This window comes from Numida meleagris, chromosome 2 (assembly GCF_002078875.1).
Source record: "Numida meleagris isolate 19003 breed g44 Domestic line chromosome 2, NumMel1.0, whole genome shotgun sequence".
In the NCBI taxonomy this organism is placed as follows: domain Eukaryota; kingdom Metazoa; phylum Chordata; class Aves; order Galliformes; family Numididae; genus Numida; species Numida meleagris.
Window position 1 is genome coordinate 13,088,901 of NC_034410.1, and position 24,300 is coordinate 13,113,200.

The 24,300-nt window shown below is 40.0% G+C and overlaps 1 long non-coding RNA gene across 1 annotated transcript; it reads right to left on the bottom strand.

Annotated features, from left to right (window-relative positions):
• Positions 18,978–23,244, bottom strand: LOC110393165. The gene is made up of 3 exons (XR_002434864.1): positions 23,049–23,244; positions 22,568–22,649; positions 18,978–19,199 (listed from the first exon to the last, which is right to left on the bottom strand). It is a non-coding gene; the product is annotated as an uncharacterized LOC110393165 (long non-coding RNA).

Sequence of the window (24,300 nt, forward strand, 5' to 3'; positions counted from 1 at the left end):
GCATTAGGAAATATACCTCAAAAGGCAGAGTGAAAATTGAGTGAGAGGGATGTTAAGAAGGGGTTGCAATACACAAAGCTGACATTATGTGGGATGGCAGGGCAGAAGCTTCAGGATGCTGCAGAAGAGCTATTCCAGTCAAAGGATCTGCAGATTTATGCTGTGCTAATTCTCATATGCTGAGACAGTTTGATTTTTCTTGCAAAGAGCCAGCCTGAAAGCATAAAGATGGCAAAGCTAACTCTCTAGTGCCAAGGAAGCTGATCCCATCAGCACTGCTGGGCTGGGAGCAGGGCTACTGTGCAGTACTGTCCTCCTACTGGCAGCCCGGCAGAGCCAGATGAACGCTCTGTGTAAACCCTCTTCATCTGCCTCAGTATCAGACGGGGTAGATTATATAGCAGGCAAAGGCATGTTTTCAATGTTTACTCCCTTGTAGAGTACTCAGCGCTCCCATTTGCTCCTGGAACTGCTCTGGTTCTGTAGGAGTTGCAGAGCATAACAGAGGACAGGCTGCAATCACTGCTATCTAAACACGTTAAGTACGGGCATGCCAGATCTTAAAGGGATCTGGCCTTCCTGCACTTGTTTAACTGAACACTGGGCAAGCTGGAGCTTGCTTCCACGCCATGAAATGCATCTGCACTGAGGTGGGAATTTCAGCTGCTCAAGACTGAAAACTAACAGGAAAGGCAATTTGCTGTGTGATACTAATTTTTCTTCTCTGTCTGAGAAGATGGCTGACCTAGCTTAATGGTGAGGACCCTCTCCAGGCCCTCAGAATAGTTACTGCAAATTAATGATCTGTAATCGTTAGGAAAAACACAATGAACTTTCTGACTATAAAACCAGATCTACTAGTGACAGTGTTAGTTTATATTTACTTTATGGCCACAATAAGGGTGCTTTTTTTTCTTTTTTTTCTTTTTTTTTTTCATGCTGGAAAACCTTGTAACCCAGCTATTGAGCACACAAACCAGTGACTCTACACACTGTCAGCTACAGGATTAGATTGGCTTTCATGATGGCCATATCAGTACCCCTGTGTTCACGACTCCTTCCCTTGGGGAATGTCTATCTGTACTTTGAACCATTAACTCCACCCAAGATTTTAGCTTGAATATCAACAGATGATCTGGGAGGGAAGATGTTTCTGAATCATTATTTACAACCTTTAGATAACAATGTTTGCCCAGGAGAAGATCTTTATCTTTTACCTGTAAGTTCAGATTGCTGATTCAGTTTTAGTGGAAGACAAAGGTAAGTAACCCATACACTGACTACTGGAAAACAAGAAACCGCTGTAGATTGTTCCCCATTTCTCATCTTATGTACATTCTCATATACACAGAGGTTATCCTCAAAGCTGTATCTTCTTGTAACTGGAAAAAAAACTTAGTGCCTCTAAGTCAGAAAAGAATCTGTTCCCCAAGTTTTTCCTCAAAGTAAATCTCAATTTTTCTGCCGCTCTCCTGATCACAGGTTTTATTTCCAGAGTTAATTTCCTCTATTGCTATTTCCAGTTTCCAAAAGTGATTCATAATACATGCCCACACAACATTGTTTTTGCATTATAGAGCATGGGGGTTGGGATGTGGTTATGTTATTAAGCATTACGTGTGAAAGAAGTATCTGTATTTGAGGGATGAATTTGGAGAAGAGGGGAAGGCAGCCTTTGTGTCCTATATTGAAAGACTAATCCTTAAGGTTTGATTTTGTGTGCAACCTTGGTTTTTTTTGCATCTGCATGAAACTAAAGGCATTTACATGTCTAGCTATTATACCTGATTGCTAGCTAATTATGCTTATGGGAAGGGAGATGGGGGAGGGGGAGAAAATAGGTCTGAAAATATACATTTTCTGTAGTGCTTTAGATAAATGGAGACATTTCTTACACAAAAACCATACAATAAGAGACTTTTGGCAGGAAACTGAGAGGTATGTCATATGAATACCATTTACAAATAGCATTTTCTAGCCATGGCATCTGAGCATAAGTGAAAACACATTAAATATTCCCCAGCCAAATTTCAAAGCCAATTTGTCTTGATTTTTTTTTTCAAACATTCATTAAGAGCGGGAAAAGAAAAGCATACATTTCAATAGGAAACATACAGCAGGTCATTTTGCTCATGGTTTTGTTGAGCAGACCTGTTTGTTTCAGGACTGTGCTATTCTGAAGTTCCTTTTTCTCACTCAAATCAACAGTGTTTGGAGTACAGATGATTTGCTGTCCACTGTGCTGTAAGTCGTATCTGCATCTAAGACACATACTAGTGGAAGACGAGAAAGAGAGAAGAGATTGCATCTAGTGCTTCTGTAATTTTCTTACTTCAAAGAGGAGAAAAAAAAAGAAGTGCGAAATAAACTTTGTCTTTGTTCAGTAACCAAGTACGCATCCATGAGAGCGCCCACTTATGCTCATTTTGTCTGGCGTTACACACAAGATGTTTTCAGGGGTGCCAGGTTACTAAGTCCTCAAATCCATTTACTGTGGCCTGGAACAGTTGTTGATTTCCATTTCAATTGTTATTAGGATTTTGTCTTTAGTCATCAAAAAAGCTTGAAATAAATACATTTTATTAGAGTTGGCGAGTTTGAGAACAGATGTGAGATATTCTGTAATCTGAAGGCAGGGAACCCATGGGACAGCAGTATTCAGGATGAGGGCTGTTTTCTTCCAGAAAGCATTGGCTGTGGAAATTCTCAAAGTGTGTGAGGTCTGCACACATTTCAGTAATGTAAAAGAAGGAGAAGTGAAAAGTATATTACGCAGTTTGGGTATTTGCAGTTTTATTCTGATAATACAGAATTAGTACATCCAGCCCTGCTATATTTATATGCATTTGTTTGTGATGCCTAGCCCAGATTGCACAGATATTTTACAGTATTAGACCCCAAAAACCCAGACCCATAAATCACAGAGAACATCTGTTTATCTCATGCAAAAAGGGTCTTAAATGAGTGTCTTCTCAGCATCTCTGTTGTGTATCATTTATTACAAATGGGCCTTCATCTTGGAACAAAAGAGACCTCCTACATCCTCTTCCCCAGGCAGCAATTAACTGACCTCAACTTCCCACCCTCTTCATCAGCCCCCATAATCAATTATCCCAATCAGTCTTTCTGAAGAGCAAAAATGAACAAACAGGTGGACCATTATTCTAAGCAATTTGGGGCACTCAGAAAAAAAGTTGAACACCGCAGGATACTTACACCACCGTGGTTACAGTTGTGGAGAAACTGCATAATGTTATATGATTACAAAGATCACTACAACATTTTTTTCTTTTTTTTTTTTTTCCCCTGAATACATATATATGTGTGGGAGTGTGTATGTGTATAAGCTGAACTTTCATAGATACTTCAAGGTCTTTCCAATTTACTGGATAGAACTTATCCCAGTAGTAGTAATTTTATATATCTGTTGTTGGCCTCTCAAAAAAATCCAATCTCCTAGACGGATCGTATGGCTCCTACTTAGAATAAGAATGTGTGCATAGGGGCTGACATCAGCCCACGGGGTTAAACTGTGATATGGTAGAGGGCAGCAGAATGTGGTTCATTGCAGCAGAAATGCTTTTGATCTCTGCGCAGTCATGGGCCACAGCGATGAGGACACAAGCTCTCTGTCATTCATTCAGGTGGGAGAAGCAATTAAGCTCCTCCCTGAAAGAAGACAGCTGAGACAATAGATGCTACTGTCCAAATCACCGTCCTCGGGGCACGCCTTGGCTAGAAGAGAAGAAAGGGAGATTTCCTCCGTGGGAAATAAAATTGCTTTGCTTGTGTCTGTGGGAGCGTGGAGGGAGAAGATGAACACAAAGCACCTAGAGAGAACAGGAAGGCCACTGAGCTAGGTGATCCTCTTGCTGTATCAGTGGAGTTGCAAATGGGTATAAGTTTGTGCATATGTGTTAAAAAGAGAACTGGTACCGCACTGAGTATAGTGACAGACCTTTGACTGACACCAAAGATTGTGCCTCGATCCCCTAGAACTAATAGAAAAAATAATAAGTGTCCAGCTTTGTAACATTTTTCAAGCAGTCAATTTTTATGTAACAAGTTTATGTACTGTATCCTTCTTGGCTGGCTTAGATGTCTTCAGTATTTCAGATGTCCTTTCTCATCTTCCACTGTGAAATACGAGAAATCAGAAAAGTAGCTGTTTCTAATCTGATTCTTTCAAAGTCCACTCTGAAATCTGTACCCCCACCAAATCAATGGCAAAGCTCCAAGAGATTTAAAGGGAGCTAAGATTTTATCAGTGATCTGGAATAAAGAAGTTATTTTTCCAGGCTTTCACAATAATTTTTTAATCTGAGATTTATTTACACACTAAAAAATAATTTTTTTTTTAAAAAGAGAGATCTTTGCATTCTCTTATTGATAGCATTTTGCCATTATACTCAATATTCTGCCAGGTGACTGCAGATGAGCCCCAAAAATACATCAAAATGTCTGGCCCAATATTAACAGAGACTGCAAATCATACTCTGGCTAAGGAAGTGTCATGGTTTTATGATTTTTGGTTATTGGTACTCCACATCATAACATCATGTAGTGAATGTACCTGGTTCTCAGAAGAGAAGGACTACTACATTCCCCACGGCACTTTGCTCCTCTGTTACCATTTTCCAGCCGGAGGGAAAAGATAAAAGCTCACAGTATAAAAACTTGCAGATCATGAGACCTCGTCCCTTTTTCCACCGTCTCTCGTCTTGGCAGCACCTCGCTCTCCAGCCGTCTTATCGTCGGTAGTAGAGTAAGGCCTACCTTGATTTTGGGACATTCTCTCTCTCTGTATTGGATTTATCAGCTTAAATTGTAATTATATTGTATTATAGTGTGTTGTTTTGCATTCCGATATCTTATTTAGTAAATTAGTTTGTTTCTCCTCAGATTGTTGCCGCTGTTCTTTGCTCTCAGGGCCATCTCCTTACCCTTTTTCCCTTTTACCTTTTCGCCGGGGCGTGGGCCCGTGGATCCCCCATCCCCTTCGTCATGGAACCGGGCCGAACGCCCGTAAACCGTTGACAGGAAGATGTTGCCATGTTAATAACTCAAGTCTCAATGTACTGGAACATATTTGCTATGAACAAGCCTAGCTCTGTGCTTTATTTGAACCCCAAAGTTAGAACCTGTCACTACATTCACATGGTAACAGCGTACAGTCTTGGTATTTTGAGTTTATTCACCAAAGCTTGCTTAAATTTTTTCTGCATTTGTTACACTGCATTATTATTACTCATGCTGTCAGTAATATGAAGTGATCTCCCCTCTACAGAAAACACACAGCTTTTATTTCCAAAGCACTCAATTACACAGCAGATAAGTATTATTGCCCCATTTTATAGATTAGGAAACAAAGAGGGCAAAGCATCTTTCTTCAAGGACAAAAGCCCATGTGTTCTGTGTCTTAGTTTGGTCTGCGATGCAGTAGGCCATACAGCTTCCAGCTGGGGGCTAGTGATTAGGTGTTTTTATAGCAAGCTCTCTGTAATTCTTACTTTTTCCTAAGGTAAAGGATTGGTGCATGGCTGTAATGTCTATAAAATGCTAAAGCTGTTAAAACACAGTTTTTGTTGTATGTCATCCAATTTGCAGTTGGGAAATGGTAAAATTTGCTTAAATTGAAAACATGTGTTCTACTGGAAAGTAGGTAATGGAACTGCCACCTTTGGATGTTTAAGCCCCCATGCATTTTCTGCAATTTACACAATAATAAACCTAACTAATGAAGATATTAAGCCATTATAGATCATTTTATTTGGTGACATAAGAGTCTTCATAATAGAATAGGAAACATTTTTCTTGTCTTGTGAAAACTTTCATGATTTCTAAACCATTCCCTGTCAAAATCAAGATGAACCTAGAGGCTGAAAACGCAGTGTAAAAGAAGCTCCTAATCCATCCCAGCATGGGCACGTAGGAGTGATCAGATCGTCCTTCAGGATGTAGGATGCTCTGTGTAGAGCAGGTGAGATTTTCTGCCTTTCACCAGAAATTTCATACTTTATAACTGGTATAAATATTTTCAGGATTAAAAAAAAAAAAGTTTTCAATGAATTGATTTTCCTTGATTTAAAAAAATGTGTTTGAAAATTTCTGTCAAATACTCCTTATGTTTTCAACAAACATACCGTGGCTGAGATATGTCTCCTAAGAGACTCTGGGCTCAGATATTTTCTTGTTCTCTCTGCTCAGAAATAGGCATGTTTTTTGATATTTATTTCATGAACTGCAAGCAGCCACCTTTAAAGTACGCGCTGTGAGAAAAGCCTGTGACAATGTAACACAATTTCACCATTGCTGTCCTTCTCCTTTCTTCTTTATCTATCTTTGTCTTATGGTATTTGCTCAGTGTCTTTAACGTGAAGGTTTTGCATTTATCTTCAAATCAATGTCTTCAGTGTTTCATTGTGCTTTACTATATTTTAGGTTTTTCTTTTAAACCTTCACTCTTACCATCCAGAATTTCTTTCGTTTTCACTTGCCTGTTTTCTTCCTGTCATCTTTTTCTTACTATCTCTGGTTGTCATTCCCTTTAGGACAGGAAATGGCTGCATGCCAAAAGTCAGAAAGTAAACATAAAGAGCTATCAAAGGATGAGCAAAGGATGAGAATAAATACGGTAGTGTTGCTTTCTGGAAGTATAATGACAGCACCTACTTGGCTCACCTGGCTATAGGCAGGGATATATTTGGGAGGGTTAGGAGGACTAATTATATACCCAGTCCAGTCAAACACATGAATAATTCTCACTGATCATTAATTATGTCTTAGAAATACAAAAATATTCCTTGAAATTTTAGAAAGAAAGAAGTATTATCATCACCACAGAGGCATCTCAGATCTGTCAAGCTTTGATAGAAAATTTACTTTGAATATGAAATGATGGGAGGAAAAAGCAATGAACTGATGATATTCCTCCCCCACAAACTGGTTAACACCACCGAAGGTGATACCATACCCTCTGATGATGTGATGAGCTAGCAAAAATAGTGCAGTATATTTCCCCTGGAATTCCCTCACTACTTCATCCTGTAGTTGTAACTTCATACTTTCTCAGATTTCTACAAGAAAGCATAACTTGACCACAAATAAAAAAATCAAATTATATTATCATAATCCATCAGTGATGTCCATGTTTTTATTTCGTCAGTCTTAACTTGATACTTGATTTCTGTTCAATTTTTGCTAGCCAGGACAATGTGACACTTTTTATGTAAAAGCATAGAACATTAATTAAAACATTAAAAGTGAACCACTGTCCTTGTTCTTTATTTGATCTGCTATCCAAAGCCTACTGTTTACCAGTAAGGATGAGCCAAACACAATGCACATGAAGGAAAGTGCTCTGAACTTTGATGCATACCTGTAATTCTTGGCTCTCCGACTGAGGGAGGACAAAAACTGTCAAGCGGACCTGTCAAGTTTACTGACATGGACAAACTTATAGAAATGAACTTAGAGAAAACAAATTACTAAATTTAATTTAAGAGTAATTCTCCAGCTATCACGCTAGGAACTGTACATTGTTGAATGAATATTCTGACAGGAAACATTGAAGTTTACTAGTAATCACCTTCTCTCATTGCCCAAGAGTTTTAACAATGCTCCGAAAACGTGTACCCGTTTGCTGAACAAAAATTGTTCCTTTCTCTTTTCCTGCAGTGCTCTCATTTATTGTTATCATGGTTACTGCCATTACAATTGGTTCAATTGCTTCTGCTGTTGTGCCACAGTCATGATAAAAATCAGATGCTCTTTAAGAATTCCTTTGGTAAAAAAAAAAAAAAAAAAAAAACTCTTGTAATATTTATCCCATGGAAAATGCAAGAGTTATAAACTATCACAGACATTCAATATATATTTGCCTTGTTCATCAATGCGNAAAAAAAAAAAAAAAAAAACAACTCTTGTAATTCAGAAGGATCCTCTTTCTCCTCCTGCTGAACTTCTACTCATATCTCAGATCCATACCTCATAGACACCCTTGACCTTCTACAAACAAATGTCAGAGCCTTGGCAACTAAAGTTAAAAATGATAGATCAAACTGGTGAAGAATATTGGTATATCAAGAATTTCTGTCATTTATCTTCAATCTGAACACTATTGATATGATAATCATACATCACTAGAAAAAAATCTCACTGTAGATCTGCTACTTCCAGACATAACTGATTAGAATTTGATATTCCATTTAAGATCTGGCTGAAGCAGAAACAAACCCATGTCTGAACACTGATACTTACCTTGAGAGACCAGTGTAGGGATCCAGTTGTTATATTATGAGCTTAAAAGAGTTAGTCCTTTCATAAAGGTACATCAGAACTGCATTCACTATGCTGGGGAACATTGTAGCATGACCTAATGCTAGAGGCAGCTGCTTGATGAGAGTGATTTCTTTAAGTGTGTCTGTATTCTGCTTCAATACATTCCATTTTTTTCCATCACTATGCTAGAGGTGTGCCTCAGCTGCAAAAAAATAATATAAAAATCTGTGTTCAGACTTCTTCAAAGTTGGGGAGCAATTGAATTCTAAGGGCAAATGAAGGTTCTGCACTAAATGAAGTTGCACACAAAGGCACGTAGCACTATGAGACGCAGGATGAGAGTTCCTTGAAAAATATTCAAGCTCTTGTTCTTTACTTTGTTTATGGCTCTAGGGATAAGTTTCAAGAGGCAAAAGAGTGGAAATAGGGCAGAATAAGTCCCTGTTGGGCAGTCTGATGTCCCAGATGTTCTTCCAGATTTCTTTGTTTATATATGCCCACGTCTTATTTTCTGCTACAGTAAAAATATATATATATATATTCCCAGAGAAAGCAAATATCCTCATGGTCTCTGGAGGCAAAATCAATGCAGTGCATCAGACTGTGGCTTTGAAGTCCCAGCACAGGCTGGAGAATGGGCTTGAAGCAGACTTTATACACAGACTGGAAAGAGAGGGCAAACTTGCATGAATCCTGCTGGCTGCTGCTCCTGCTGCTGACACTGAAGTAGATTGGCAGGTTCATGGCAGATGTGTGATACTGGCTGGGAAGGACCCGGCAAGGCTGTGCAGAGCCCTTAGCTGCTGAAAGGAACCTTGGGAAAGAGGAAGTCCTGAAGGGAGTACTGGAACAGGTACGTGAACAAGATGCTAATAAATGCATGATACTATTTACTACAGGATAAATCCATGACTCCGGTGTTATGTCTGCTAATAAACAACCTTGGCATGTGCAAACCTAGCTATTACTTAGTTTCTTATTAACAATGCAAGGAACTTGGGCATCTGCCTCTTCTTTGCTAGCCCTATACTTTAACAGCTGTTATACTGTTGCTCGTTAGGCTGAAGACTCATCTGAGACATAACTCTACCACTGGATTCTTACTAGCCACTGGCTGAAGAGCATTGCTTGGTGCTGCCACCTGCTCGCTGGGGGAAAGCGATGATTCCCAGAAAGATCAGCCTAATGTTTCTGGAGAGCATGCTCTTCCCTGCCACGCTGCCAGGCACAAACACTGCCTTTGCCAGGATTAGAGCTGGGGGCAAAGCTGGTGCTTCCTGGTGGGAGAGCTGGGACCTCTTGTGTAGTGCAGCCAGCCCTCAGGCACAGCAGGGCACAACAGCTTCCACTGCCCATGGCTTGTGAACATGGTTGTTTTCTGCACTAGCCAGCTCAGAGGTTTTGCGTATGATTTTCACATTAGTCACACTTTTTCAGTGTTGGTACCTGAGAACGGGATTAGCGAAGGTTCCTCCTCAAAAGCACTGAGCTCTAAATAGTTCCATATTGCACAACATTGCCCCAGGTGACAACGTATGCATTATTTTCCTCTCCCAGAGCGTGTGGAACAAGCCATGCTGAATGATGTGTCACACATTAAGAACAACTTTATTTTTATTCTGATGGAATTCCAGGAAGCCGGCTTCAGTGCCTTCCCACTGACTGAAAGTGCTGTGATGTGTCCTAATAGCTACAGGCAGGACAAGGCAAGTACATATAAAAGGGACATCTAATTAGTTGTTCCAGAAAGAGACAAAGTGTTGTTACACAAATTATGTGTTTCTGACAGGCTTGAAGGTATCTAATGATTTATAACACTAGAGGAATTTTGACATATTCAGCCTATAAATCTGTGAAGATAATAAGACAGATCATTTTAAGTTTCTTTATTGAGTTTTATTGGAACTTAAACTAAATTCAAGAGGAGACCTTGTTACAAGTCATCTTAGCCATTAAACAAACTCCCACTGCTGGGGTAGGGCGATATCTGAAGATTCAAATTGTTTTGCTTTCATCATCCAGTTCTCCAGAAAGAGGAAATCAACTTCTTAAATATGATGGCACAATTGCTGTAATTCATCTTTTAGAAAAACTGCAATTTATTATCTATGTGCAGTGCAACACCTACGTAGCTTACTCAGTGAGCAAGGATCCATTATTCTCAACATGCTACAGTTAGATCTGGTTCTGTCTCCATGCATCAGACTAAACGTGTTTGCATTTGAGCAGTTTGCACATTGTATTGAGGTGAATGTGATATACATTTTTCTGACCAACGGCATTTGGGATTCTTCTGCTGGGCCTCCTAGATTTCCAGTTACATGTGCTTGCTACAAGTCTCTCTTGAAACGGTATTTCTAACTGCCTAGCAGCCCCATCCGAGTGCCAAACAGATCCTCAAAACATGGGACTTAGAAGTATCAGATATTCCTGGGGTGGTGAGACGAACTGAGAGAGAACCAGGAAAAGCACCATTTGGAACTGAAAATCAGCCCAGTTACCAAAAGCGTTCTCCAAATTTCTTAAATCCTTTAATCTGAAAGGCTACTCCTGCTGGATGAATAAAACGTTCTAACACAAGGTTTTATTGTCTGTTTAAGAACAGCTAATAGAAACAGTGTTATTAAACCAAAATTTAGGTATGCAAATTTTCATGCAGAGGAAGGTACCTCAGATGATACAAAACAGTGTAACTGCACTGAAACATTTCAAACATTTAAATGTCAAGACAAAGAGATGCTAAACACTGTTAATAATGCAATGTTGTTTTCTGAAACAAAACAAACTAAAAAGATGCAAAGGTAAAATACAAAAATAAGTAGTTAACATAATAATAAGACTTAGCCTTTACCAGCTGCTTTACATCTTCAAACCATTGCTAAATTATTAACTAATTGATACCAGATCATGCATATGCTAGCTGTGTGCAGAGCTGCATGGAGAATGCCAGCAGAATGCTGTTGTTGGCTCAGTAGGTAGACAAATGTTGCAATACGTGTGGCAAGAAGTAGTGTTATTGCTATATACAGCACGGTGCCAGCCCCTCTGAGTACTGGTTCTAGCAGTAGTAACCTTGCCTTCGAAACGATATAATTGCTCTTATGGGGTTGCCTGACATGGAAACCAAAATGATATCAAGCTTTAATAATTAAATTATGAAGTAAGTCAGAGGAGGACAGATTTGTACTCAGTAGAACATAAGAGACTACTCGCTTTGGTGACCTAATTGCTGCAGTTAAAAAAAATGATTATGATAGCTGATTAAAAGGAGCCAGGGAGCTTATTCGCATTCGCCAAGAGCACACAGCAAATCAAGCTTTATGACTTGAAATCAACTTGGTGCTTTGTCCACATTAAATTAAGAAAGGAGGTCACTAAAGTAAGGAGTTCAGAAGAGCACTTGAGATTGGAACTATGAGAAATGAACATCAGAACTGAAATGAGAAAGGTATAAGGGAGAGAGAAGCCATTTTCTGCTCCTACCGTTCATTTTCATGAGAGGTTACTGAGCAAAGAGAGAGAGAGGAAACACAAGAGCAAGAAACAACTACTCTTCCTGTAGAGCTGCATCAAAAAACATTCATGAGAAAGAGTGGCAAATGACAGGCACATATTTGCCCAGCACTATCTGGGACTGCTGCTGAGTCTGGACACCATTGGGAAGGTCATTTTGCTGCCTGCTCAAAGAAAAGATGCCACAAAACTACAACAAAATCAGATGACCGATACTACAGTCAAACAACTGTTTCTCCATAATGTACATAGGCATTCAGGGCCTCACTCTATATTCTGTGCTTCCAAAGAAAAAATGATAAAATATATTACTGACAAAGTCCACAGTGGTGAGTCCAGCTCACCATTGCAGCCTGTTGTGTTCTTCTAGCTGTCCCCAAGCAGCTTACAGACTCTTGGCACATTGAACTGCTGAATGTCAGGTTACCTTTTCAGGGCCGAGGGGGACAGAGAATTTAGTTCAGAGCCTGTCCTGCTTCAATCAGCTAAAAAATGCTAAAAATCTCTTCCACGCTTATATGCAGCACTGGCAGAATATTTACACAATGCCATTAAATAACTTCGCTGTGATTCCTGCTCTGTGGAAGATGTCCCAAGGGAGAGATTTAAAGGCATATGAATGCCAACTGGACAGGTTAACTGTCCCCAGTGCAAAAGTACATTTGGAAATGTATCGTCTCTTGGTCCAGTGAGAGTGCAACAGCACACTCGTCAGCATCTTCACACTTAATAATCCACAAATGTTGCTGTGGTGCTCTGCACTGAAGGTCTGTTCTGAAATACAGCCCTATTAGACATTTTTCATGGACCTTTCATAAACCTAGGCTGAATTTTTCAAAGATGTCCTCAGGAATTAGCTGTTTCCTAACAATATGTAATGGAAGATATCTTTTGCATTTTTGAATATCCCTGTATGGGCAATTTATGGCAACTACTTAAAAATGTTATTGAAACTTAATCAAATAAGTGACTTTCTATGTTAAAAATACATAAAGGAGGCACAACATTTTTAATGAGTCTTTTCCATTGGTTTATGTGACCTCTGCTGTTTTGTGAAATATGTCCCAACCATTACAAATTCTTTTTATTGGGAGATGGAATCTTGGCCAGGGCCCTGAGATTATTACTCACTCTATTGAAAGGGTACTTGGGGGATCTCTAATTTCCAACTGGAGAGCTGGCAGAAGGACAGTACATTTAACATTTCCTCTGAAGGATGACACCTCTGAAAGTGCCACACGCTGCTTATTTCTGCAATACTCTGGATGGGAGCCAAGGTCCCAGTATGAGACTTGAACCCACAAGTAGTTGGCTGTAAGGCAGACATGCTACCCACAGAGTCACAATGACACCTAGTAGCATCTTAATTTAATAGACCACTTTTTTCAGTGGCAGTCTCTTGTCTTGTATTTTCATGGTCTGGATCACTGAAAGTTTGTTTTTCAATTCATCATTCAGTTGCGGAGAATGACACTTTGCTTTCCTTGCTCATATTGCTGTTGGCAACTATGAACAATATACTCTTGAATAGTTATGCTCATTTAAGAGGAAACTACAACTAAACTGGTTTCTCTAAGCTCTGTAAAGAAATTTTTAAAAGTTAGGACAAGAAAAATTCCAACATGTTTTAAAAATAAGCTGAGGAAACATCTGAGCCCATAGAAAGCCTCTCTATCCATGTATAGTCATGTTTTCAGGTGTTTCAATAGATCTAAGAAATGAAAGCATCCATCTTCAAACACCAAAGCCAAGCTTTTCCAAACCCAGAGACTTTATTTGGTCTTGTGTTTGAATGTTCTGTTTGAAATGCTTTGTAAGTGTGCTACTAGCACTTTTTGAAAATCAGATCTCTTTAATGTCCCTGAATCTGAAGCCCAGATAACAGAAGCCAAAACCACTAGTTACTTTTTGACATTTAAATTTGGGAATATGAGTCCTTCTATAATGTGTCTCAGTGTTCCAACTTGTAGCAACTAGATGACAGATCTGCAGAAACGGGCAATAAGTTCAGGAACTGATGAAGTAGACACATCCTGGGCAGCTCCAACCCTTGTATGAACGCTGAGTTGACATTCCTCCACACCGTTAGTTACTGGTTAATTAAGCCTCCTTCTGAAGAACAGCAGAATAACAAAAATACAAATGGAACAGGGGGAGACAAGCAGATTCTGAGCAGGGCTGATGGGAAACAAATATATTAATGGTGGTGGGAGTCCATCTAGGGCAGAATGGAGGGACAGAAGCTAGGGCTGGAAGAAACTAGTGATGTGACAGGGACAGGGGACAACTGGTGCCAGGTTGCCCATTTTTGGATTCAAGCTGTTGGGAGCCATTGGGGTAAGTGAGGGCATAGATTTGCTGCATAAGCTGCTGTGGTGGGGCAGCCCTGGAAACACCTGGGGCAGAGCTCCCTGGTCTATGTGCATGGTCTGCCACAAAATCCCAGCTCTACTGCCAGCAATGGTAACAGTGCTGCTGCCAGAGACTCTTTGTACATTTGCTTTTCTTGGCTCTTGGTCTGCATATTGTTGGGCAGCCCTCACCTAAGCACAGATACAGATTTGCAGATGTCTGGGAATGGTGCTGAGGGAGCGCTGCCCCAAGCCCTCCCAGGCCCATGCCTCCTCCCACTCAAATGAGCTTCCTCGTATTTGAGTGTTTGCATAATCCAGGATTAAACTGTGAGAGCTTTACAATGTGTTTGCTCTCCAGATCTAAAAGTTTATTTTTGACCACAGCTAATAAATAGTTAATACTCACATTTGATTAAAATAAACCTTTCCTAAGAAAAAAACAAACCCAAAGCAAAACTTATAAACCCCTTAAATATCAGAGGGGTTTTAAAAAAATAAATATATATAAATAAAACATTAGTTCACTCAAGGGAAAATAGTATCATTTTGATCTCAGTTAGAAAATATATTTGTCAGCACTTAAAGAAAAATATAAGCAGTTCTGTCAGGTAACTAACAGGATTTTTTTGTGACTGGTGAAGATGATATCATTTCAAAAGCACTACCACTAATTTATCTTTTCATTTGAAAGCATCAGTTCAAACATGAAGCGTTCCTAACTGCAAGAAGTTGGTAGAATTTTTAGCTAGGCCCACAGGGACACATGTTCTCCCAACAGCTAATGCACAAAATAACCTTCCAGTGGTGTTAGAGACTCCTTAGCTTGGAGGTAAACCCTGTGGCCTCTAGGCTGCTGTGGAAATTCTCCCTGTAGCTCCAGCTAGGCTACTGGGGTCATCTGCCCTAAGGCAAGCATCAAAAATTAGCATGAGATAGTTACTGTGGTTGCTTTTCACAGGGAAAGGGGGAGAAGAGGCACCTCAAGAGAGAAGCTCTGTCAGATCCCCACGATCTGAGCCATCCTAGACACCAAAGCCAAGTCTGATGAGCTGCTGGTTCATGGTGCCTGTTTTTCGCCAGTGGCCATATAGAAGTCACAAGATCACCAACACTGACCTGGATAGCTAACTTTTAGTTATTTGACAGTAGATGAACCACCCAGTATGAGTTGCTTGAAATATGTGTGCTTCCTTAGCAAACTACATTTCTAAGAAGAGAAACCTTATCTTTTGAAACTTTTCTTTACTTATTCCTGGCATTAACAACTGTCACAATAACAACATAATCAGGGGTAATCTACAAAAAACAAAAAAAAACAAAACAAACAAACAAACAAACAAAAAACCAGAAGAGGGAACAGATGAAAAATTGCCTGTGGTGCTTTTTGCCTTGTGGTCTTTTGGTTGACTTGCGATTGAAATCTGGTCTGCACCAGATATTGGTAAGGCCATTAGTAACTACAAATAATTCATGTATGTTTTTAGAAGTCTTATTCTCTCATTCTTTCCACAACAATTTTACACACCCATCAAAACTCTTCATAAGTTCAGCCACATACTGGAGTCCCTGTCTGCAATGTGATCAGTATGTCAACTTCTGACATGTAATTAAGAAGTACATTTGCCAGCAAAATTCATTACTGGGAAGTCACTCAGAGATTCATATAACTGTTACAAGCAAAATAAGAAAAAAATAATCAAGGAAGTAACTGTTGGACAAACATTTACCTTTGAGTCCATTAATTAGCTAACCAGTCAGTTCAAAAGTAATTCTCGCAACTTTAATATGGAAGCTGTGGAATGACAGTGTGACTATTTTAATTCTATTTTGAAGTGGTTATGATTTTAACAGTTCCCAGAAGTTCCGTTCATTTGATATTTCTCTGAAAATCTCAGTTTGGGATTAGATGAGAATTCCAGCTCTACTTTACAAAACAACAGGAAGATCAAAGCAAGAAGTGTCAAAATCAGGACTAGGATCCCAAGAATTCTAAATTATAGAAACTAAATAAAAAGCATATGTTATTTTTAGTCTAATAGTTTACAAGCAGTCTTTGCTACATGAGGGATGAACTGACAACCTGAATATTTTTGGATATATAGGATCATCAGTTCTTCAAAGAATAATAAGTGAGAAGAATGCATTAAAAAGGGACAAGCTGCTCTACAGAAATATGCAAGTAAGGTGTATATAGTAAACGTGCCTCAGCGCCACTGACATTTACTGTAACAGCATTAAACAGCTTTGAAAGTCTGCTCCTCAGTTCCAAGCCACACATTGCAAGCCATAGAAAAAGGAAACGCTTCATATAAAACACAGCATCACAGTAAAGTGCAAAAATGACTACATTTTAGTCTGGAGTGAAAAGATTATAGTTAATGAATTAAGTATGAAATCTCTTAAAATCAGAATTTTTCACTTCAACAGCTCTTAGGACATGAAGTTTTTTGTTTGTCTTTAGAGAGAAAAAAAATGACCGTGGGCCTCAATTGTTACTCTGTAATTTTCAATGCCATTCGGCTAACTTGGAGCTCAGGTCTGTGGATTATATAATTATTATCATTGGAAAGCATGTTTTAACATCTGGGAGTCATTTGAAAGAATAGAATCAACTTTGTCCTTTCTTCAGAGAGTGTCTTCTGCTAATATTTAACCCGTAACTGATTGCATGATTTACAAATTCAACCCCGACCAACTTGTGAAATTTATCATCTTGGGCTGTTACTACACAAATCTATCATGGTAACAGAACTTTTTCTTCCGATTACATTTGTATGCGATGTGCCACGGAGTAATCTCTGGATCTGTGTCCATGACAGGGGGACAGCAGGCCCACAGGCCCGGAAAAGAGAGAAAGGAGAAAAAAAAAGTGTCGGCAGTTTACGGGCCGGCCCGGACTTGTCCGGCAGCTAATGCGGCAGGGAACCCGTTGATACATGCCCTGGGGAAGACAAAGGGAAAAGGGTAAGGGTAGGGGAATCGTAGACGGGTCTAAAAACAGCGGCAACAATCTGAGGAGGAACGTTAATTTACTAAATATTATATTGAAATTGAGGCCAACAAATCAAACAAAGCGAGAGAGTTCAAAGCTGAGATTCTTACTCCGTAAGCTGCAGGGGGACCACGTGCTTCTCCGCCACGAACTAAGAGAGGAAAAACTCCTGGTCTGCCAGGCGCCTTCACCAGGCCCTCCAGACACAAAGACCCCTGGGGCGTGTAGCTCCTCCCCTCCTCCTCCGAGAACTGAGCGCCTGGAAAAGGCAGTCCACAGAACCAGAACATTAACTCTTTAACTGCTAGTGGTTTACATGATCTTATGATGTGGAATACTGACACCAAAAATCACAAAACCATGACAGCAATGTCATTCCTGTCGGTGGCTGACTGCTCCATTCATGCCGTTCTGCTGGTCAGCAGGGCTAACACTGAGAACAGGAATTCCCTAAATGTGGTAGAACCTCTGTAGAGGGAAGGTGGTTTTTTATCATTAAAAAACAAACAAACAAACAAAAAAAAAACCTTCCTTTTGAAAACAGGGCCAAATCCTGACATCCACACCTACTTTTTACACTAATTCTCATATTTTCAATCTTCGCTCAGTCTGATACATGGTATTAGCTAGTACAATATAACTCACTTAAAAATTGATCAGAAAACTTTATAAGGATACAAACGTGATTATAAATATGCACACTATATTGCTTCTGGGGTCTGATCCCAGGATTGTGTGGCTTCTCATTCTTCCCCAAAAAACTTCCCATTATTTTTCAAGAATGTATTTGGCCAAAATCAAGTTTCATGAAAGTCAGTGTCAGCTTTGTCTTGTCACCACTTCCACTGCCCTCTTTGTTGAGTGAACCACAAGGTTGGAGATCAAAAAGAGCAATATAACAATAGAAAGGGCAATATACGTCTTTTAAATAAGGTCTAGAAAAGGTCAAATTGTAAAGAGGTGAGGAAAAAAATAACAAAAAAGGCAGGTGCAAGTGAGAGAGCTATTAAATCAGAGGTGAAATCAAATTGGGGAATAAAACAAATGATAGGGTCTAGACAGAAGAAAAGGTTGTGGGCCCAAAAAGTGCTGGGAAAGGGAATTTGTCCACAAAGACAAGACAAATCAGGATTTGCACACATCTAGGCAAGATGTGTCCAATGATCACGTCTTATAGAGGAGGGAGATGCACAGGGGAAATTTATCTTCAGTGTGTACAAGTGAACGTGCAGAAACAAGATCAAAATCCATTTGTTGCTTGATGCAGAAGGACCAACTCTGCTTAAATGTTGAGCCTCACGATAGAGGAGAGCAGCAGGATCCACCAGACAGAGATCTCGTGCTGACAATAATAGCAAATGGTCATGCCCAAACACTAAAGGGGAGAGTTGAGGGAGTTCCCCAGACATAAATCATGGTAGAGTTAAGTAGAAATGGATTCTCCCTTCCTGCCATTCTAATACCACAGGCGCAAAGGGGTATGATTTAATATGGTTTGACCCCAAACTTTTGTATAGATAAATTTCTGTGCATTTTTGGAGAGACATCATTCACTTGAAGGTAAGATCTGCAACTGTTGAACACATGGAAGATGGATGGATTTCCTGTTGTCTGATCCACAGAGCAGTTATGCTGTAACCATGCATATTATTGCCCCTGTAATTGCACCCACCCGGTAAAAACAAACAAACGGACTCCCAAACTCACTTATAACTAGATAAACAACTGTTCTCTGACAATGTGGCAGATACTTATGGCCTGCAAGTAGACCATAACCGATAGGAAGGACAAGGATTAGGGGGGATTTGTAAACCATAAATTGTAGAAATGTACTCAGAGTCTCCAAGTCAGACTCCTTCCTTAACTTGACTAGAATTATGCCAGGAATAAATCTGTCCTTCTGTAGAAAATCAGTGAAACTTTGTGCAATCACCTTTTACTATGTCAATCATTTATGCGTTACAAAAGCTAGAGCTTCAGCAAATCTAAGTTGGTAATTTTTTTCCTCCCAGGTTGCAGAAGGATAAAATGTTCCAATTTCTGTTTCTGGCCCTCCATTGCTGTACAAAAAAGCAGAAGATAAAATTCATTAGAAATAAGTCAAAATGCAGCAGAAATGTGGTTTTATCCTTGCTGGTTTTGAATGAGCTGGAAACAAATTTAATTCTTCTAACATAAAAAAAGCCATATCTAAAAAGAATTCAAACTTACACTTGCTTTGGTTTTGCCTGCAATAATTGGAAGTAATTAATAAAATTAAACAAGTAAAATAAAGAGGAAAAAAGAGAAAAGAGAGAAAAAAGAAAGGAAATAAAAAGAGGAAAAAAAATAGAGGCTTTTGAACGCAGTGCCTGGTGACTACGGGCAAGCCTGCAGTTTGAGCAGTGCCTTCCTCTGGGGCCATCCCACCCGCACATGCAGCTCTGCTAACTCCAGCTGGAGTGGATGTGATGCAGCATAGCCGGCAGCTAGCAAGCTTTAACTGGGCTACCCTAGCATGTCACCGGTGCCCAGACAATGCTCTGATCTTCCAGACTTTATTTCTAAATGAGAAGAGCCACACAGGAGCTAAAAGCAATTTAGGTCACATACAAATGTTTATTGCAGGCAGTTCTGACAGCTGAGGATGATGGCTCCCTCAGCTCTTTGCTGCTCCTCCTCTGCCAGCCAAAACGTTTGAGTGCACTTCTAAATTCAGTCCAAAGTCACTCAGGGGTGAAGGCATCCCAGCCTCACCAGAGCATTGCCCTCTGCTAAACCTGTATCTTCTCCTTGGAGCCCAAAAGACTAAAACCACTTTCTTAAATTGAAAACTAGTTTTTATTTGAGCGTAAGCTGAAGGAACAAGCTTCTTACCAGGGAAGAAGCCTAGAATAAAATGTAGTAAAAGTGAGAGCTTATCAGCAAAGTTCCTCCTGCAACGTGTCCTAGCAAGATGGGCTTTCTGACAGGGCTGCTCTGAACTTTAGCAACTCAGCAATGTTCTGAGCGACACCAAATTTTGCAGTCTCTTCTGGGTACTTCACCAAACCTTTCTTCCATTAAGTTCTGCTGAACTTCTGTTCCCTGCACTTCTTGATGTTGTCTCAGCACTTCAGGCCCCGTCCTTCATGTTCATCCTGTGCTCCATAAACCTCCCATGACCCACCAAGCGCTGTTGTTTTCCCAGAACCTCTCTTCTTCAGGGCTCCCTCTGACCCAGCGCAAAAGAAGTAAAGAGGTTTCTGCTGCTGTGCTGACCTCTTAGAGAAATCTGGCATGCATTAGCATTTGGTTCCCCTTCAATGCTACATAAGAACTCACTTCAACAGGCAAGGAGGTAGTAAACTCACTTCCCCAATTATGATCCAGTGGTAGCTTGATTTAGCTGTAAATTTCAATTGCAGTCTGTCTTAATTACCTACCTGTCACCTCACAGAAACACAGAATCACACAGTCATAGAATGGTCCCGGGACCCTTAAAGATCACCTAGTCCAACCCCCTGCCATGGATGGGGACAGGACACTTGGCTCCTGACCAGTATGGGATGAGTGTGACCTTCTGGACCCCATGCATCTTGCGTGTAGTTCCCTGTCGGATCTCAGGGCCACTCAGGCTCACACAGGTAGAGCCAGAGTAATTGTCTGTGCCACATATCCTGCTGTTAGATTTGTATAACAATGTTTTATGTGCAAAGCAAAAGCTAGCCTTGCTAAGCATTCACTTCCTTTCAAAAACTCAGCTCCTGTCAGTGCACCTGACAGTGCACTAGCAGTGCACTAGCTCTTCACATGGTGGCTGCTGCTGCTCTTCATGTGTTGGTGCAGCCCGAGGCACCTTCTCCCTCCAGTTTGAGGTCAAACCTGGAAACGCTTGGTTTTGTGCTCCCTGAATTAGCAAGCTACTCTCGTCTATGCTCACATGGGTTAGATAATTTTGACATCCCTGGGCAGGATGGTTATTTCTGACCACCAGACAGGAGCCTTTGGGAGCTGCAGCATCCGTAGGTGGCACTGCTACCTCCAGAAGTGAATCTCCTTGACTGGTGAATCTGTGTCTAATTTTTTTCACACGTATCCCCACAAACAAGCATTGCTTTGGGTAATCTGCATCTAATTTTCCTTCCCTGTACGTCTCCCTGTAAACAAGCATTGTGTTTCAGTTTGAAAACATCCATAGCAGTGATGAGCATAAAACACAGCAATAGAGAGGAAGAAGCAACAGCATGGTGACAGGAGCAGAAGAAAGCCACCTGGAAAATCTGATACGTACTCTGACCACAGTTTCATGTTTACTGACTTTTAAATAGGACAGGCAGCAGTATATGCATCTAATGCAACTCCAGAGGAAACAGAGTCAAACTAATAAGATAAGGACAGAAATGGAACAAATGGCAAAGATGTCATATGGGAAGGGAAGTGTGAGGGCATTAAGAGAAATAACAGACTGGAAAGAATGCTGAGCAGATTTAGTGATGAAAGTGCAAGTAGACATTATTCTGTTAAGCAGAAAAGTTCTGCAAATAAAACAAACCAATTAAGGTCTATAGCAGAAATTCAGAAAATAGAGACTGAGAAATAAGATGAAAATCGTTTGCTTATTCTAAATAGCACAGGTTTCAGGACCTCTTTTGACTTTCAGAGAATGCTCATACAAGAATAGTACAAGCTATTATAATAAATACCCTGAATACTCTCTATTTTTCGTAGACCACATTGCAATACATGAGCCAAAGAACGGAGAGAAAACCTAAAACTGCACTGCTGCTTCTCTCATAGTTAAAAGTATTGCAAACAAGAGAACAAAAATCAGTAAGTAAGCGGCATACACTAAACACGCAAGTTTTAAAATGTAATTGTGTTTTGTTCTTTTTATGTTATGTTGATGATTTTAACATTGGTGTAATATAAACATTGCTTAGCATTATCACTATGGGCTCCTGGATTGTTTCAGATCATGCTAGGTGTGCAAGCATGAACATTTACTTTACGAGTTGTATTTACCACGGGCCTCTATGCAAGTTTATAATTAGTTCTGCATTTCTAGATACACTTATACTCTTCGTTCTATTTATGAAAGCCATTGTATCTCTTCTGCTCTGTTCAGTGCTGTAACCACACATCTTTATAATTCTTTCTAAGAATTGACTGAAAAATCAAAACTTTCTCATTTTTGCATGTGCGCCAAAAGAAGGCAATGACAGTGCCTTCAAATAGAATATAAACACTACAGAGCAACAAAAGGTAACAAAGAAGGAAAACTGGTTCACCCCTTCCAACAACCAGCAACAGCTTAAGAGAAGTGCAATCACTATCCAAAAAGATGCTGCTCCCTCAGCTGCTAACCCTTGAGTAAAAGTGAGGAGGGGCAGATTCAGAGACCACCCCTTCCAGTCACTCAGGTGCATTGCTTGCACCTGAGCTCCCTGGGTCAGCCACTCCTTCTCACCTGGTGCTCAAACGTTGGTTCAGGCCATGATCTGGCCATTTCAGTGCAGTGGGTTTACATTATTCTGTTAAGGAGAAAAGTTCTGCAAATAAAACAAACCAATTAAGGTCTATAGCAGAAATTCAGAAAATAGAGACTGAGAAATAAGATGAAAAATCTTTGCTTATTCTAAATAGCACAGGTTTCAGGACCTCTTTTGACTTTCAAAGAATGCTAATACAAGAATAGTACAAAACCAGAAATTTTTTATTTACTAGGATGGATTTTAAAACCCATTTAAATAGTGTTGTTAAATCATGCACTAGAAGAGTTGCTTAGCTATAGCAAGAATAGTAGAGGTTTAGAGGAATAGGATTGAAAAAGTAATTGAGGAGCAACTAAAGACAAAACCATCAAAACAAAACATAAGACTTAAGAAAACAAAATAAAGGAATAAAAAAGGCAAAAAAAAAAAAAACCAAGCTGTTGGGTACAACCTTACCTAGTACAATCTTCAGAAACCATAGAAAAACCAGAAAAAAAAAAGAAAAAACCAACAACCAAAACCAGATCTTATAAAACAGACTCTAAATAAGGCTAAATAACAGCCACACAACTGTCTCAAATAGGATACTGAAGAAATTGATTGAAAACACCTGTTACAACAGCTGAGGCCCATTGATGAATGACTCCCTAAATAGTGGGCTGGCAAAGATAGAACCGAGTACTGCCATGCTGCTTCTAAACAGGTACTGTCCTGGGGGAGTTGCTGCCGTCCTAGGGGCTGGTGGTTGCTACCGTCCTAGGGGCTGGTGGTCTCTCCTGGACTAGTACAAGCAACCTTTTTGTTGAGATTTGGTTTTCTTTGTTCTCTTACAGGTCACTGATGAGCTTATTGTGCAGGATTTTTCACATTACCAATGCCCGGACTCCCTGTCTAACCCCTAATTTTGATCTTAATCTTGTTCTGCTCATTGCTGTTACTTGTGCTTTTCCCATCTGTCTTTTTTTTTTTTGTTTTTCCATTTTCATTTGCTGGTGGCCTTACTGTTATGATTGTGGCGGTTTCTTGTTCTTTGGGCTTTACTGATTTGCTTCAGCAGGTAATTGTACATTGGTTTTGGTGGTCTGGTGCGTTTTATTTGTGTTCTCATGCTGAAAGGATTCCCTCTCAGTCTGTTGCTTGTGATCAGGCAAGTTCATGTGTTAAGTATCAAATGGTGACCCTCGTGCATAGTGACCTGGGCGTAGTCATATTTACCGTGTTTGGTGATGGAAGTGTGAACTCCCACCAGTGCTCCACTGTGGATGCAGGGAGTCTTTTTATCTGCTCCTGGAACTGCTTTGTGAAGTCCCCAGTTAAACTCGTTATTAGGTCTTCAGGGTTGAAATGTTGAGGCCTGAGGTAGATCAACCTTGATTCATGGCCTACAGATGTAGGTCGCAATGTCGCAGTGCATCTATTATTTATATTACTAATTTTACCTATAAGATGCTGGTTATCCGTGTTGTGCATGTCAGGATGAGTACGTATATTCCAGCCTTTACCTACAGAAGCTCTGTTATACTGCTTAATATACAGTAATCATGGTCGTAAGATCACAAGGGAATGGTCCCTTGATCACAAGGGAATTTTGTTGTAACAGTTGTTGCCTGGTTAAGCGTGCTGCAGGAGGAAGTGGCAGGCAGTCATGCCAAAGAGGCCTGTATTGCCCCAAAGTAGGTAGCACTACTCCCTTGGTTCCTCCTTGAAC